At 45.7% G+C, this 16,990-nt stretch overlaps 1 protein-coding gene across 7 annotated transcripts in view; it reads right to left on the bottom strand.

Annotated features, from left to right (window-relative positions):
* Positions 1-16,990, bottom strand: part of COBL (cordon-bleu WH2 repeat protein) — a 288,288-nt gene that overhangs the window by 116,669 nt on the left and 154,629 nt on the right. The gene's annotated exons all lie outside the window — the stretch shown is intronic.

The raw sequence follows: 16,990 nt of genomic DNA, 5'->3' as shown, positions 1-16,990 counted from the left end.
GCCTTAAAACTTTAACCTGTAGTTAGAATGACCTCACAGACCCCGAAAAGAGGAAGGAACGGATCGAGAAGTACATCTTCATGGGGAAGACACCAACAGTCTTTGTTATCTTGGGTAGTACTCCACCTATTGCCAGGAGGGGGCTTCGTTTCTTCTAATTTTCAAAAGTTATGAAAACCTGAAACTGTACTATAAGCAATATGCTGTGAAGGCTATCTAAGAGCATTAGTGCAGTACTTCGTGACAGATACCTAATCAGCTGAAAGAGATGCAAACCAACACACTAATTAATTGCTCCCAAGGGGCAATTTCTATACCTGGGGGAGGAGGTTAAAGGACATACAAACTTCTTGAATCTTTTTTCCTTTTTTTTTTGAGACGGAGTTTCGCTCTTGTTACCCAGGCTGGAGTGCAATGGTGCGATCTCGGCTCACCGCAACCTCCGCCTCCTGGGTTCAGGCAATTCTCCTGCCTGAGCCTCCTGAGTAGCTGGGATTACAGGCACGTGCCACCATGCCCAGCTAATTTTTTGTAGTTTTTAGTAGAGACGGGGTTTCACCATGTTGACCAGGCTGGTCTCGATCTCTTGACCTCGTGATCCACCCGTCTCGGCCTCCCAAAGTCTTGAATCTTTTTTCTAAGGTCTGCTTAATAGAATCATATAAGTGCTAGTGCAGAAAGAGCATTTGGGGAACCAGCACTCTAACGTCAAACTGAAAACAAGATAGTACCATGCTGTGTCCTGGTGCCCCTTCTCTCCTAGCCTTGACAGCTCTCCCACAGCACCTGTTACCATGGACACAGTCAGCACTGGGAGACAATGCAGTAGAGGCGTTAAGCTCACAGACCTTAGAGACACTGCCTGGGTTTGATTCCTTCTTTTGACCTTTGACAAGATTTTTCTTTGGTGTCAAGCGTGAGATACAAATCTTGGGCAAAGTTTTAAGTTTCCCTACCCCAGTTTATCTCCTGTAAAACTGGGGTAAATAATAGTTCCTGTAGTATAAAGCTATCATGTGAATCAAATGAGTGATTGCACGTAAAAGAGCTTTAAAGAGTTCTTGGCACACTGGCTGGGTGTGGTAACACACACCTGTAGTCTCAGCTACTTGGTAGGCTAAGGTGGGAGGATCTCTTAAGCCCAGGTTTGAGGCTGTAGTGAGCCATGATGGTGTCATTGGAAGATGGAGTGTGATCCCACTTCTTTAAAAAAAGGAGTACTTGGCACAAAGCAAGTCCCAATTTGTGTTAGCTATTAAGATTATTATACTTGCTTGCTTATATCTTTCTCCCCCATTAAGATGTGAACTCCATGAAGATAGCAATTATCACTCATTTTTACTGAAAACTGTATGTACTTCCAGCTCCAAACAGTTCCTGGTAGGTAGGGGGTCCTTCAGTCAGCCTTCCTGAGAATAATCAAACAGATGAGCCTCTGGGCCACTCTGCTTTCATGTTTTACATAATAAGCTTGTGGGTAAGACTGCATTTGAACAACTAGTTCTCCATATTTAAAATGAAGATATAAAGGAAATCCATCATATTAAACAACAGCCCAGTATTGTGCTCAGACACAAATGCTGTTTGTTTTCCTGAAAAAAATTTGAGTCACAGATTTTTCTTGTGCTTAATATTAAAGCCAAAGGACAAAACACTCCATGAAGGTTGCTTTTTATGCCATTTGTGCTTCCCTGCAGACACTGAACATCAAAGATGCCCGATGCTCTGGGCATCAAGTACAGAGTTTCCATGGGAAAAAGGTGAGGGTGGTGTAACAGGAAAGAAATCACACCCAGAAAACTTGTCAATGCTTACTTAGGTTCCCATAGAAAAATGTAAATTTCTCCCTTGAGTCCTTGAGTTCTGCAGCCATCATAGTCATTACTAAGCAAATAAGTCATGCAAAATAAACTCTGCCTTACGTCTCCCTCCATAGCAACAGTGAGGATCCAGGGAGACGCAACTCAGATTTACTTAACCCTGCAGGATCTAGAAGACTAAATGAAGCACAGGAAGCGAACCAGAAAAGGGGTTTTGCTATTTGCAGTTCTGGAGCTGGAAAGGTATTTTGCTAGATGGCTGGTTTGCTCAAATACCCCCAGATTCAGGGGGAATGCAAACCTCATCTTTCTTCATCAGTAGTAAGTTGGCATATGGCCAGAGCACGGACCTTCCACACTGTTCTGTTTCCTCATCCATAATGTCTGCTGACAGTGGTTGCAGATGTACGTGCTCAGGCATATGTGCACATACTCACACATGCACACTCACACACGTGCACTCACACATGTGAACACACGTTATGGAGGCTGCCTAAAGCCGTGGCAGTTGACGAAGAACCACACGCCTCTACCCGTGCCACTTGCCATCTCTAAAGCACACATGCCCCATCTGGCATCCCAGAAACATGGTGTCCATGGCAGTGCATTTCACAACCACATATCTAATTGCTTGTCTTCAGTCCACCCTGTCTAGGCATGGAACTCCCAGCTGCTCTTGTCCTCAGTCCTCACCGCAACTATTCCTGCCTGACTGATCACTGAACACTGCTGTGAATCCACCTCCATCCTGTAAATGCCCTGAGCACATCAGGAAGGTCTGTGCAGAATATTCCCGTAAAAGAACTTCGTAGCCCCCTCCAATTTAATATCGATTCCAGATTTTAATTCATAATTTTTTTTGCTCTCATAAGCATCCTGGACATTTTGGATTATCTGCTTTTTAAGGTAAGGAATGAGGACAGACCCCCTATTGTAAGTATACTCCCAGCTATAAAATGGGGAAAATTCCATTTCCTTTAAAGTTGTTACAAGCATTAAATGAGGTAATTTAGATAAAGCACATTAGAAGTGTCCAATATATGTGGTTTCCTTCTTCTCTGATATGTATTTTGGGTGACAGTGACCTCATGAGGGCCACAGTGAGATGACCTTGAATGGTAGAAAGCCAGAAGGCAAAAGTGCACCCATCCTGAGTCCTCCTATAAGTTCTGATACTGATTATCATCAGACGATGGGTTCCTCATGGTGCCATCAACTGTGACTCTGTAACTTAACTGAATTTCAATACAACAGGTGATTTTTCTCCCCTCATTTGTTCTACACAACCAACAAACATCTCTTCCCACCTCCCCCCACACTCCCAAGGAGGCCGATTGCAGGGTCCCGTGGTCCTGAGCCACCAGACCCTCTCCTCAGCTCTGCTACTCACAGTGTTTTTCAACCTTCCCCCCATGGGAAGCCAAAAATGTTTTGGTGTCCAGAGAATACTTGTGGTTTCATTTCTATCTTCCTTCTTTCCCTGCTTTTGGAATTTGTGCACAGAATTTAGAAAACAATCCACAGAAATAATGTGGGAGGAAAACATTGTGGAGTATTAAGTCCTTTCAATTCCTGGCTCCTATCAATATGAAGTCAATGGAGAAACCAAGAGCTTAGTGCATGCAGTGTGGAGTCAAAACAGCTCCAGTTTCCTTGGTCGTCTTCTGCTACAAAGTGGCAAAGTTCACAAGGGACAGGCTACTGCTTGCCTGCAAGAGAGGTCTGGTTTCCTGTCCAAGCTTGTCAATATATACCTGTTTTTAATATCCAGTTCTTTTCTTGTAGGGAAGTGAGTCATAGCTCTCACTAAAGGTTGGCACCCAAATCCACAAATTTTGGCTGTCATGATCTTATCAAATGTTCTTAGGAGTTGCAAGTGTAACCAGATAAATCATTAAGAAAAAGCAATGAATAACAGAAAAAAGGGAACTAAGCAAACAGAACCTTCTGTCTCAGGCTTCATGGGACTTTGGTTGGTGGGATTTAAACTTCCTCCCGAGCAGCTGCTGTCAGCTGGAGGGACAGTCTAATTCCATGCTGCCCGCCAGAGACAATGTAAAACTCTCTGTGTCCATGTCACCATACCATTGATAGCCAATTAAATCATCACATTCAGTATAAAACATCAGTGCTTTGACCCTAGCATACACACATCTAAGGAGAGAGGACAGGAAGCAGAGGAAATGAACCATTTCTAGATCTGAGTGTCAGCTCAAAATAAAACCAGTATCATCTGCGACAAGTGCTTCTGACATGGGTCCTAATTTAAAAATTATACACACACACAGATATATAGATATACACATATTTATGTATGCATGTGTGTGTGTGTCTATATATATATATATACATATATATATATATACACATATATATACATATATATATATATATTTGATTGCCTCTGTTTGAAATGTACTCATCTCAGCAAGGCTTATTTTCCTTTTATTTGACTTTTGTTGTGACCACAAAATACTATACCACTGGCAGGGACAAGGAGCTATGCAGAGCTAGCTCCAGGCGGCAGGGGCATGGCCCCGACAGCACAAGTGCCCCGCAGAACCTGATAGGGCCCTGAGGGTGCAGGGTGTCCCTAGAATACTTTTAGGACTCACAGGTACTACCGGGAACATGCTGTCTCCCTCACTCATTGACTTGTAATTGATCAGAGGTCAGTACCAGACAGGAAGCTGAGCATGTTCAAGGTAAACATTCCTATTTCGAGTCAGCACAAACTGCCATGGTTCATTTCCCTTTGCCAGAATTCTCAAAGTGATCCTCGCTGAGCTGCCTCACAAGCACACCAACATCACACAGCCTAAGAAGGATCAATCTGTCCATACAACACAAAGGGGCTTGGTGGACTTCAGCCCCTTACTGTACTGCACAATACACTTCCAGGGACAAACAGGAGATGGTGTAACTGAAATCTTTCTGTTTACATGGATTTTAAAAAGAGAGTGAAAGAGATGAATAGTGGTTTTGTTTCCATTTCTCAAAGGCGTCCATCCTAAAAATACAATTCTGTCTTGACTCATTTAACCAAGCATGCCAAAAGTCTGAGCAGATCTTTTGACATGGCTATTGAGGAATTCAGATTTCTGTTTAAAGGTTAAGGGATATGTTTTGGTTACAGTAAGTATACTCTGAGGTGGCAATCAACCATCCTCTCAGCCGAGGCTCTTCTAAATGGGATCAGATCCTCTTAGGATGGCATGATGTTTGCTATTTTGATGGTGAGAAAAACTGAGGCCCGGGAGACTGATGGAGCTCATCAGGATGGTTCAGTTCCCTAGTGATGGAACACACTAGAAAGATGAAACTAGAAATGTGTTTCTGGTGTTGCCGGCAGCCTCCTCTCCTTAGGCAATGCTGCCCCCTTTTGAAAGGCTTTATAACTTTTTTTTTCTTTTAATGCTTTGTTAGAGAATCAAGTGGGAGGGAAGAATGAGCTCAGAACCTGTTTCCACACTGGCTTTTCTTCGGATACAGGTGTCAACAGGACCCAAGGAAGAACAATATGACATAAACCAGATGAGGCGGACGAACACCATTATCCTTGCCTCACTCCTGGGGCTCTGGTGGGCAGAGCAGCTCAGATTTGGCAAAGTTCCTTGGGATGTGAGAACGGGGAGAATGCTGCTTCTCATCTGTGGTGGCTGGCACAGTCCTGGGTAAGGGTAAGGCTGACTTCCCTTCCATGAGAGTGTTCTCTGTCTCCATCTCCTTATCCTCAGGGCACAGCCTTCCTGACAGATACTCCTTAAGCTGAATCCCTGAGCTAAATCCTGAGCTGTCTTCTGGCATCCCAGAAATCCTGCCCTGATTCCGAGGAAGTGGCAAACCGAGAGGCATGACGTATGTGAACCGATCAGCATGAACAGGCAGGAAAATGGAGCTTATGAATCTCATTTCTGTGGATTGAGGTGGGTGGGAAATGACCACTCTCTTTTGGCTAAGTTCCCCCCTGGATCGCCTGGAGGATAGCATTTCAAGTGTTTAGAAGAAGGAAAGTGGCAGAAGCTATTTGGTCTGGATGCATATTTCAGCCAACAAAATACCGTCACGTAAGCTCTCTGATGGTTTCTCGGCTGGCAAGACATTTTTGTAAAATGAGCAAACAAGGAGTATTCAACTGGTATTTGATTTTTTTTTTTTTTTAAGGCAGAGTCTCACTCTGTTGCCCAGGCTGGAGTGCAATGGCGTAGTCTCTGCTCACTACAATCACCGTGTCCCTGGTTCAAGCGATTCTCCTGCCTCAGCATCTTGCGTAGCTGGGATTGTAGGAGTGTGGCCTGGCACCAAGCCTGGCTAATTTTTGTATTTTTGCTAGAGACAGGGTTTCGCCATGTTGGCCAGGCTGGTCTTGAACTCCTGACCTCAGATGATCCACCAGGCTCGGCCTCCCCAAGTGCTGGGATTACAGGCGTGAGCCACCACACCCAGTCTGGTATCTGATTTTCTCTTAGCAAAATCTGAAGATGAGATTGAAGGTAAGCTATTAGACAGTGTTTCATTTTAAGAAGCAGGACCATCTGCGAGGTATTTGAATGCTTAGAGTGCTTAACAATGACAATTTCGGAAAGGCAGAAGTTTCTGAAAAGCTTGTAAATTAAAAGGAAATGAGCCCCTGGGTGCTTCAGAGATGGATGACATGTGATGTGTGTCCTCAGGCAGGCAGGATCCTGTGAGACCACAGCAGACCACAGAAGCTCATCTCCTGCCGAGCCAGGGCGAGGAAGCAGACACAGTGATGGTGCAAACCTCACCAGGGCAGATGGAGGGAGAAGAGGAAGAGGAAGAGCATCAAGGGGAAGGATATGGTAAGTGAAGTTTACGAGGCAAGGAATGGGGGCTTGGTAGCAGCAGAGAAGGCGACTGGGGAAAGGGTGTGCACAGGGCATGCCTCAATCTGCGTGTGTGTGCGTGTGTGTGCGTGTGTGTGTGTGTGTATGTGTGTGACTGCTTGTGGTCAGATGCAAGATTTCGGCTGAGACAAATTCCAGTTTCAGGGAAAAATGAGGTTCCAATTTATATAAACAATACAATCCTAATGAAAGAGGGAAGGTTTTTCCCTTTCAAATACATATGTAAAATTTCCCATAATTTATGTGGTGACACTGACTTATAAGTTCACTTTCCTATACCTCATCAAGAGTGATACTTTATGTGTAGCCCTCCTTCAGATAAATGGATTTCTCCAAGTATTTCATTCTAAGTGGATCATGAGCATTTTATGAATACTGTGGACTAGACCAGGAAAGGAAATGGGAAACTCAGCTATAAATGTGCATGGACAGGTCTGAGTCCTGACCGAAACAGCACCGCTACAGGACACAGAAACAACACAGAAAAGGGAACAGTCCCTGTGCAGTAAACGTGACTGTTTCTAAAACGTGTATCCAATCAGGAAGGCTTCTCTGTAACTATAGGTAACTGAGGCATGAGGTGGAGGAAATAAGCTGATTAGATTTCCTTCCTGGCAAAATTTCTTTTCAGGAAAAGTAGGATTTATTATTTAAGAAGCAGGAAAAGTAGCTGTGTGGTTGAAGAGCCTCTCTTCTGGCGGGGGTGGGGGGACTAATTCTCTCATGCACTGTTTATAGTGCTGCCCTCCCTAATCTGCTAAGGCACTTACCAATTCCTCACTACTATACACAGCATGCTGTAGAAGTGGGTTAAGACGGTGCCCACATACTTTACTATCCAAGACAGAGCTGTTTTTCAAGTGATCTAAAGGAAGTCTGATGGGAAAGAATGCAGTGACATCAGCATTGCTGGGACTGTCCCAGGCTAGCAGAAGCGCGGTCTCTCCACCTGGGTGGCATCTGGGCTGACACCTGCCAGGTGCAAAGAGAACAACTAAGCCGGTTAAGGAGGAAATCTAAACTCCAGGCTTGGAAAATGGTGATAGATTCATGTGCAGACATGTATTTTACATATTAACCCACTTGACCCTTGTACTAGCTCTGCGAGGGAGGTGATTACACGGTCCCCATTTCACAGCTAAGGAAACTCAGGCATAGCCAGTTAGTGGTTGCCCAAGGTCACACACTAGAAAGTGGCGGAGCTAGACAGGCTGGCTCTGGGGCAGAGATTCTCAAACTCAGCTGCACAGAAGTGTTAAGATGTGCGCGCCCAGGCACCCCAATCTGCGCATATCTGAAACCCAGAAGCAGGACCAGGCATTGCTTGTTTTCCTTTTTAAATTATGCTGGTAAAATCTGTGTAATAATGTAAAATTAACCATGTTAGCCATCCTAAGGCACACAATTCCTGGTGTTAAGTACATTTATGCTATCATCCAGACACTACCACTATCTAGTTTCAGAATGTTTTCACCATCCCAAAAGGAGACCTTGTACCCATCAAGCAGACACTCAGACACTCCCCAACCTCCTTCCTCACCCCAGCCCCTGACAAGCCCCAATTTGCTTTTTGACTCAATGGATTTACCTGTTCCATATATTTTATGTAAATGAAATCAATATAAATAGATGACCTTTCGTGTTTGGTTTCTTTCACTTCGCATATGGTTTTCAAGGTCTGCTCACGCTGCAGCGTGTATCGGTATTTCATTCCTCGTTCAGGCTGAATACTTCTCCTTTGGATGTATGTACCACGCTCTTATCCACTCATCTATTCATGGGTATTGGTGTGGTTTCTACTTTTGACTATTGTGAACAGAGTTGCTATAAGCATTTCTGTATGAGTTTTACTTGTTTTTCATTCTTTTTTTTTTCTGAGACCGAGTCCTGCTTTTGTCACCAAGGCTGGAGTGCAGTGGTCCTGCACTCCCATCTCGGCTCACTGCAACTTCTGCCTCCCAGGTTCAAGTGATTCTCTGCCTCAGCCTCCCAAGTAGCTGGGATGACAGGTGCCTGCCACCATGTGCAGATAATTTTTGTATTTTTAGTAGAGACAGAGTTTCACCATGTTGGCCAGGCTGGTCTTGAACTCCTGACCTCACCTGATCCACCCTCCTCGGCCTCACAAAATGCTGGGATTACAGGTGTGAGCCACTGTGCCCAGCCCGTTTTTAATTCTTTTGAGTATACTCCTAGGAGTAGAATTGTGGATCATATGTTATTCCTATGTTTAACTTGCTGACGAACAGCCAGGACGCTTTCCACAGTGGCTGTACCATTTTACATTCTCACCAGCAATGAACAAGGGTTCCAGTTTCTCTGCATCCTGGCCAACACTTGTTTCCCGTTTGTTTGAACAGCTGTCTTTCGTGTGTGTGAAGCGGTGTCTGACTATGGTTTTGAGCTGCACTTCCCCCACTACCAATGAGGTGGAGCATCCTTCCGTGTGCTTACTCCCATTAGGCATCTGTGTTTAGGAGTCAAGGCTGAGCCCCACCAATCTGATCTCTGCTCCTGACCATCACAGCACATTGCCCAGGTTGGAAGTGGCTCATTTTTTTCCCTCTTAAGGAACAGAGCCTTAGAGCATCAGCCATCAATATTTCTACTGGCCCCAAGCTTCGTACCTTCATATGCATGGATTTCATGTGCAAGGTGACAACCTCTGTGAGCAGCCTCTGTGCAAGAACTGCAAGTCCATCCTTGTGTCTTCTCCAAAAAGCATATCAGAGAGGGAATAATCATGTTTTTCCAGGTGAAACTAAATGGCTTTTGTCTGTTTAAGTAAATCACTCACAAATTTGGGTACATTATTGTTAATTAGCAAATAACGAATCAGCCCCTCCTTGGGACTCCCCGCCACCTCCTTTTAGAATTGCTGCGAAGCACAACAGTCAGTCAAGTGCACATCCCCATGACTGCAGGAAGGGGCTGCCGGACATAGCATCTCAAGGTCAGCCATGAAGTTCACCTTCAAAGCACTCAGCAGTTTCCTTGACGTTCTCCTGGTAATCCTGTCATTTAGCCCCAGGCCCTTCCTGTTTTCTGGTATGACTCAGGCTCTGTAGCTCTTCTACCATGCCTCCTCCATTCTCCCATTGAGATATTATCTCTTGTTGGAAATAAGAAGAGGGGACAGAGGAAGGCGACTGCTGTGGAGCTGCTAGTGCCCGAATGCGGGGAGGGCAATAGCTCAGATTTCTGGGAAGCAGGGAGAATTAGAAAGAAGGCCTGGTGAAGGGCTGTGCATTTTCTCATCCAAAGGCAGGTGGTGCAGAGAGAGAGTCACAAGGGATACGGGGTATTCCCTCACTTCTTTCCAACTCAAGGTGAGCGGTCATAGCAGTCAGGAGGAAAACCCAAGAGCTACAAAAGTTACCCAGTAGGAGGGCGGAGATCCATGAGGAAGTTGGAGAGCAGACACAGCTGGTGATTCCCTGGCAGCCCCAGGAGGGGTGTGATGCTCTCAGCTCCAAGCTTGGTGATGGGAACCCAGCAGGGGGCTGCTCATTAACTGGCAGGAAGCGTTCCCCAGGCCCGGGCCCCTGCACAGGGACAGCAGAAGGCGCTGCAGAGGAGAGGGGAAGGGCTTGCCTCTGAGAGTCCAGTCAGGACGTGGCAGCCCTGGGGCCGCTGCGACCTCCAGGCTGTGTCAGCCCCAGGCTTGCAGGTGGCTGGATGTGGCCTCCCCTTCCTAGAGAACAGTTAGGAGCCAGCGCTCTGAGAACCTGCCCATGGCTATCCATTAAGCCCTTCCTTATCCTGACTCACAAAAAGGTCCTTCAGACTTGCATGGGTCACGTTTGTGCACAGGGCAGGTGGGAGGCAGCTGGAGTGATGGGGGGTGGGCGACAGAAGGGAAGGGGGCCCATTTCCCCTCATCTTTCCACTTTGTCTTTCTCTCAGAGCTCGCGCTCCACCTTGGCTCCTGTTAGATTCTCCTTTGGTTTCTAAGGCACAATTCTACTGGCGTTTAAGCAAAACTATAGGTGCTATTCAATGTCTCCCTCTCCCCAAGTGCGGGTACCCCTCAGCAGCCCACTGGGTCCTGTCGCCCTCCATCTTCCCTCTGACACAGCAGCCTCTAAAGCCTTGGCCCATGGATGTTCTCCATGCCACTAAGGTCTTGTCCTGGCCCCTACCCTGCCTGGCCTCCATAAACGCCCTTGACTTACTCCCAAATTTTCTTGACTTTCTGTGACTCACTCTTGAATTTCCTTTGCTCACTTTCCTGGGAAAACTGCCAACAGGAAATGCATATTCCTCTTCGCCATGGCTCGCGGCTTTCTGGCCTCATCTGAGATCCAGTCCCCTGAGTACCCCTTCGGAGCCAGGTGAAGGTGTGGGAAGGGAGACGGGGTGCTGGCAGGGGGTTGTAGCAGAGCGAGCCAGGGCTGGCCGTTGAGACACCCCCACGGAGAGCCACGGCTCCAGGCGTGCCCAAGACCCTTATCATCTACTCTGTGTGTGTGTGTGAACAGACATACAGGTATTGATCGACTTATGACCTACGCAACTTACGACCATTCGACTTTACAACCACAATCCCTAGCCACGACTGCTCCGCGTCTGGCAGCGCAAACGTTGCCCAGCTGGGCGTACGACAGTGCAGACCAGCTTCCGGCAGCACTACCATCTCCGCGTGCATATAGCCTACTCAACTTACGACCAAATCATGTTACGACCGGTCTGTCGGAACCAATCGTGGTCGTAAGTTGAGCACTAGCTGTACACATATGTAACTTCATCCCGCCACAAAAAAATCTCGCATCTTTGTAAACACTCAAGCCCACAATTTCAGTTTTAGTACAGGAACCACGCATCCCTATTTCTGAGTGGTGTGGTTTTCCAAGTTCCTGAGACCTTCTCTGTGTCAAGGTTTGCTATAAACTCCAAGCCCGAAAGGCATTTATCTTCCCCAGATGGCCCCTCAGCTCCACTGTTCTGTGCTTGGCCTGACTTTGTCTCCGTTTCTGGGAGGCAATGTGAAGTGCACGTGTCTGTCACTCCTCATGCACAGAGTCACCTCCTGGTGAGTGCTGGCGGGCTGAAGCACCCATTTTCTCAGTCCCTCACCTCCTGGTGAGTGCTGGCGGGCTGAAGCACCCATTTTCTCAGTCCCTCACCTCCTGGTGAGTGCTGGTGGGCTGAAGCACCCATTTTCTCAGTCCCACAGGGGTGCGTCACTTCTCCCAAGAGGGCAGGAACTGGCATCGGTGGGGCCTTCCCCACCTGCGGTCAAATCAGGTGTGTCCAGGCTGCTGGCTTCCTCCCCAGGCACACTTTCTCCAAGTGCCCTGGGTTCCTGAACCTATCTTCACACTGCAAGCAAAACACCATCCCCACTTTGTCTACAATTTCATCTCCCACTTTCTGAGCAGCTTTTAAACTGGCTGGTTCACTTGCAAAAATACGCAAATAAACTGATTTTCTCACTGCTTCTAGAGTGTTTGGTGGACTTACTCTGGCATGGTTTTGACCCAGTTCTAAATTTATTATTTCATTATTTGTCCCAGAATGTCTTTTTGTTTTGTGTTGTTTTTGAGATGGCATCTCACTCTGTCACCCAGGCTGGTGGTACCCTGGTTCACTTCTGTCCCATCCCCCTAAGCCTTATGAGCCCTGCAGCCTGCTGACACCACATTTATGTTTACAGGGCTGACTGCGTTTTTACAGAAACATCTCTGTCCAGCCCATTTTGTTAGCACATTTACCAGACCTAACGAAAGCTAAAAAAAATGGCAATAAGCTATTAATTAATATTTTCAAAGTTTCCCAGGTATTCTTCTCCTTCAGTTCAATCCACTCCCGGAAGCTTTCTCCATTGTTTCCTACCTATGTTTTTTGTTCTGAAGAGTTGGCAAAGGCAGAAAATAATTCCAACATTAAAAGGGGTTTCATATACAAACTGACAGTATAAAAGGCTTGAAAACAGCATCTTTTCTCGCCCTTGTTGTATGATTTGCCCAGTGGATTCAGGGCGCTGTCAGGGTAGAGGCTGGTGATGGTCTTGGGGGCGTTTCTATTTCTCATGCCTGAATGGGAAAGCCCTGGCAGTTCAGCATTCTCTAACTCACATCTGCCATCCAGGGTCCCCAGCTCAAGAACCCTCTGAACAGGCAAGCAATGAGCTGAACCAAACCATAATCCTTTATTATGAAGATATTCATTTTTACATATGGCTAAGAGCTACTTATCACTGGCCTACTATGGTATATCATCAGATTAAATTCACACATAGTTAGAATTTACTGTGGATTCTAATTTTGTCTTTTGTGGGTCCCAGCTGCCGTGGGAGATTGTAAAGATCTTTTCAAACGTGTGCTCTCCCTGATGAGAACCTTACAGCATAAGGAAAAGATACTTTTTTATTAGTGTATCACTGGCATCATACAAAAGTTGGTCTTAGGCTTTGAAATGCTATGACTCTTGTTTCTCAATAATATAATGCTGTTAATTTTGCTTTATTGCTACCAGTTAATTATTATTGCTGATAATTAAAGATGTTTAGCTAATAATTAAGATGGTAGCAAATAATTTTAAATTACCAGAATAAAGTAAAAACAAGAAGTCATCCCTACTCTATGCTAAAAAGCAACCATAAATGTAATCATCCCCAATGCACTTGTATGTTAATGTTTCATTACTGAGAAGCTGCCTGCAAGTATGTGTTATTTAAATAACTGAAGATTTCATCGTGACTGCTGTTTGCTGTTAACAGCATACTCTGTGGCCTATAATCTCATAGACAGGGTTCTCTTATGAAGTAGACGGGCAATATGATTGCTGACAGCCAGTGAACTCACACGACTTCTTTACATGCTTGCCTTCCCTGTGATCGAGGAAACAGGGATAAGAGACCACGGAAGCTGTCGTGGTAAGGAGGCTGCAGGGTAAGTCAGGACAGCCAGCTGGGCAGCATCTCTACCTTCCCTTTCAGTGATTCCAACACCAGTGCTGCCACACGGTGGCCAGCTGAATGCTTTTATTTCCCAGACTCCTTTGCAGCGATATGGAGCCATGTCCTTAAGTTCTCAGCAGTAAAATGGGAGTGGATGGGAGGTGCATGTGACTTCCAGACTGGCCTGTAGAGACCTCACGGATGCATCCTTCCGTGGCATCCCCCTCCAACTGCTGAAGAAGCAGATGGCCGTGGTCGCCATGGATGCCCGTGTTGCTGAAAGGTGAGTGCCTCCATCCTTGGTGGCAGCAACCTCGCAAGTGCCCTGAGAATCACCAGGAGCCTCTGAATCCAAGGTTCTGAATTCTGGGGACTTCCTTGGGAGAGCAGCTTAGCCCATCTTTACTAATATGCTGGCCACAGTCAAGGGAGTCAGAGTTCCATGCATATTCTCCCCACGTAGAAGGAAGCCAGAGGAGGAACCATGAGGGTGGTTTTAAGCTACTGGCCTAAGGCTGGCTGCTGGACCTCATAAGAACAGGCACAGACCAATGTGCTATGAGTGCAAACTGGAGCAGAGAACATGGGCAGGGCATGGAGGGCCACGGCACAAAGGGGCTCTGAGAGGCTTAGAGGAAGGATGCACACAGCTGACACCACTCACAGTTCCAGGGGAGTGGGTGGGATTCCGATGGAGGCCACAAATCCTGATTTGGGGCCTGACTGTACTTCAATAAAACAATAGATACCATTATGTCCCATCAAAAGGATTAAAATGAGGCTTCTCCTTCATCAGCCTCTGTACTAATAACTCTCAGTGGGATGTGGGCAGCTCCCCTCCTCTCTGAGAGTCCATGGCTGGGCCATGGGTATCATTAGGATCTGCGTCACTGGCACACATCCCAATCCTGACCTATAGATGTGGAGTCAGCAGGTAGAGGAGAGGAATGGGCATGGACAATTTTTGCATAACACTGGAGAGAATTCAGTATATCCCTCTTCCATTTACACCGGGGAAAATATCAGTCAAAATCTCTGCATCAAAATTGAGAGTTCTAGGCAACCAGGCCTTCTGCTTCGGCATTCACCAATTCTTTTTCTGTGTGTAGCCTTTGCTTACACCACTGACGGCTGTCTCTAACGTGGGATATAAAATGTTAACAAACTGCGCCAGAGATCAATTCTTATCAGCTACACTTCTGGCCAAGGCAGGCACGCGTTCAAGGAACACATCTAAGTTCCCAACTCTTGTTTCCAGGCACTGCACCAGTTGAACAGTCAGAAATAACAGTGACAATAATAATAAATGGCTCTGTCTTCAAAGAGCTTAAAGTCGCTTCACCTGTTTGCTCCCAGTTAACTCCAATGTTTTAACAAAATTCAGCTGCAATGGATGTTGAGGTCAGAAGATAACCTCTGGAAGAAGAGGCAGAGATGGTTTTGGACACAGCCAAAACAATGATTAATAGATGCCTGCAAAGACAGGGTCAGAAGACACTCTTTGCCAGGGTCATAAAATACGCAATATTTAGGACAATAAAGAGTATTACCTGGTAACAGAAAGACCGCACAGCTCCTATGTACCCTTGGTTTCATTTCTACAGATTTCTGTGTTTCTCCCCTGACCATAAATGAAGGAAGACTCAGAAGCTCTATACCTATGGGGTAGTGTGTGTTAAACGGAGTGATATCCCAGTCAGTAAGCTTAAATTAAATGGAACCTAAACAAAGGAATGTTATCTGCTCAGGACTACTTAAGGCCTACTGCGTGAATTGTTTAGAAATGACCTGAGCATCTAATTCAGGTCCCATCCTGATGATTCTGATGGAAGGCAGTCTTCATCATCAGTAATGAAAATGTCAACCTTCACTTCTGCCAATCTCCATGCAACCAAGAAAAACACAGAGAGATAAGGAAATTCAAATGCAACTGGGAATCAGTTTCTCTGTAAACCACTGTATTTTCAAAGAAATAAGCTTCACAAACACCTGCATTTATAATTTGCTTATAGTTTTTTCTATAAAGCTAGAAAATCATCTAGACAATATAGGACAGACATTCATTATGATAAAAGAAAACAAATATCAAAGACAATCCACTTAGAAAATATCACTAAAGGTCTATTTTTGTCGTTCAATCAAAATACTCTGCACACACACACATACAATTTTCAAGCCAAAAAGGCAAAATAATTCCTTTCTTACACTTTTTTTTTTTTTTTTCTCCCTTTTTCATCTTCCTGTGATGTCAAGGCAGTAGTTATTCTTGTCCAAGTTTATTAAATTATCTCAGTTTGAAGCTCAGGGCCAATACTTCTGAAATGCCCCTTCCTGAAGGTTCATCTGTGTCTCCTCCAAAGGAGACATCAGGTTCCCCAGGAATCACCCAGCAGGAAGCATCACCCAGAATTATTTACCCTTATTGGATGCTGTCGTTAAAGGAGTTATGCTCACCATATAATTATAGATCCAGAATATATTATCTGGGACTGAAAACATTCTTAGCCAAGCAAATAAAATAATTCTCTGATCCTTCTCACCCCAGATGGAGGGTCAAATATTGAGACGTAGTTAGTCATTTGTTCAGTGTATTTTTAGATATGCTTCCAATGTACAGTCAGTAAAAACCACCCTACACACACACACACACACACACACACACACACACACACACAGAACAGTAGTTAAGGGTACACTTTCAAATCACTAAATGGAACTGTTGAAGAATGGGAACTTTCATTTCTTAACCCTTCTCCTCCCTCTCCCCCTTAAACTATTCCGTATTTAAATTAGTCGCACAGACTCCCCTATGCTGGAGTCCCCTCTCAGAGTGGGAGCTACACAGCATTGGCAGCTTAGCTGAGGCTTTGTCTTCTCTGCACAGACCTTCCTTCTCCCTTCACACAAGGAAAGCTGAGCCCTCTGACTCTGCTGCCTCGACAGGGCCTCAGGCTTGGTTCTCCTATTGCCTCATTCAACCCCAATACTTTGAATCAGGTTTTAACAAGGCCCCAGCTGACCAGATGCGGTGGCTGATGCCTGCAATCCTAGCATTTTGGGAGCCCAAGGTGCACGGATCACTTGAGATCAGGAGTTCAAAACCAGCTTCACCAACATGGTGAAACCCCGTCTCTACTAAAAATGCATTTAAAAAAAGATAGCTGGGTATGGTGGCGTGGGCCTGTAATCCCAGCTACCTGGGAAGCTGAGGCAAGAAAATTGCTTGAACCAGTGAGATAAAGGTTGCAGTGAGCTGAGATCATGCCACTACATTTCAGCCTAGGTGACACAGCAAGACTCTGTCTCAAAAAAACCAAGGCCTCAGGCGATGCCAGCATGTTTGGAGCTTTGAGTAGCACTGGCAACGGGTTCCTTGGTGTCTTCTGAGGGCAGGGGCTTGG

This window comes from Sapajus apella, unplaced genomic scaffold, assembly GCF_009761245.1.
Source record: "Sapajus apella isolate SASKATOON/1434 unplaced genomic scaffold, GSC_monkey_1.0 scaffold54, whole genome shotgun sequence".
In the NCBI taxonomy this organism is placed as follows: Eukaryota; Metazoa; Chordata; class Mammalia; order Primates; family Cebidae; genus Sapajus; species Sapajus apella.
This window is presented reverse-complemented; position numbering and strand designations above follow the sequence as displayed.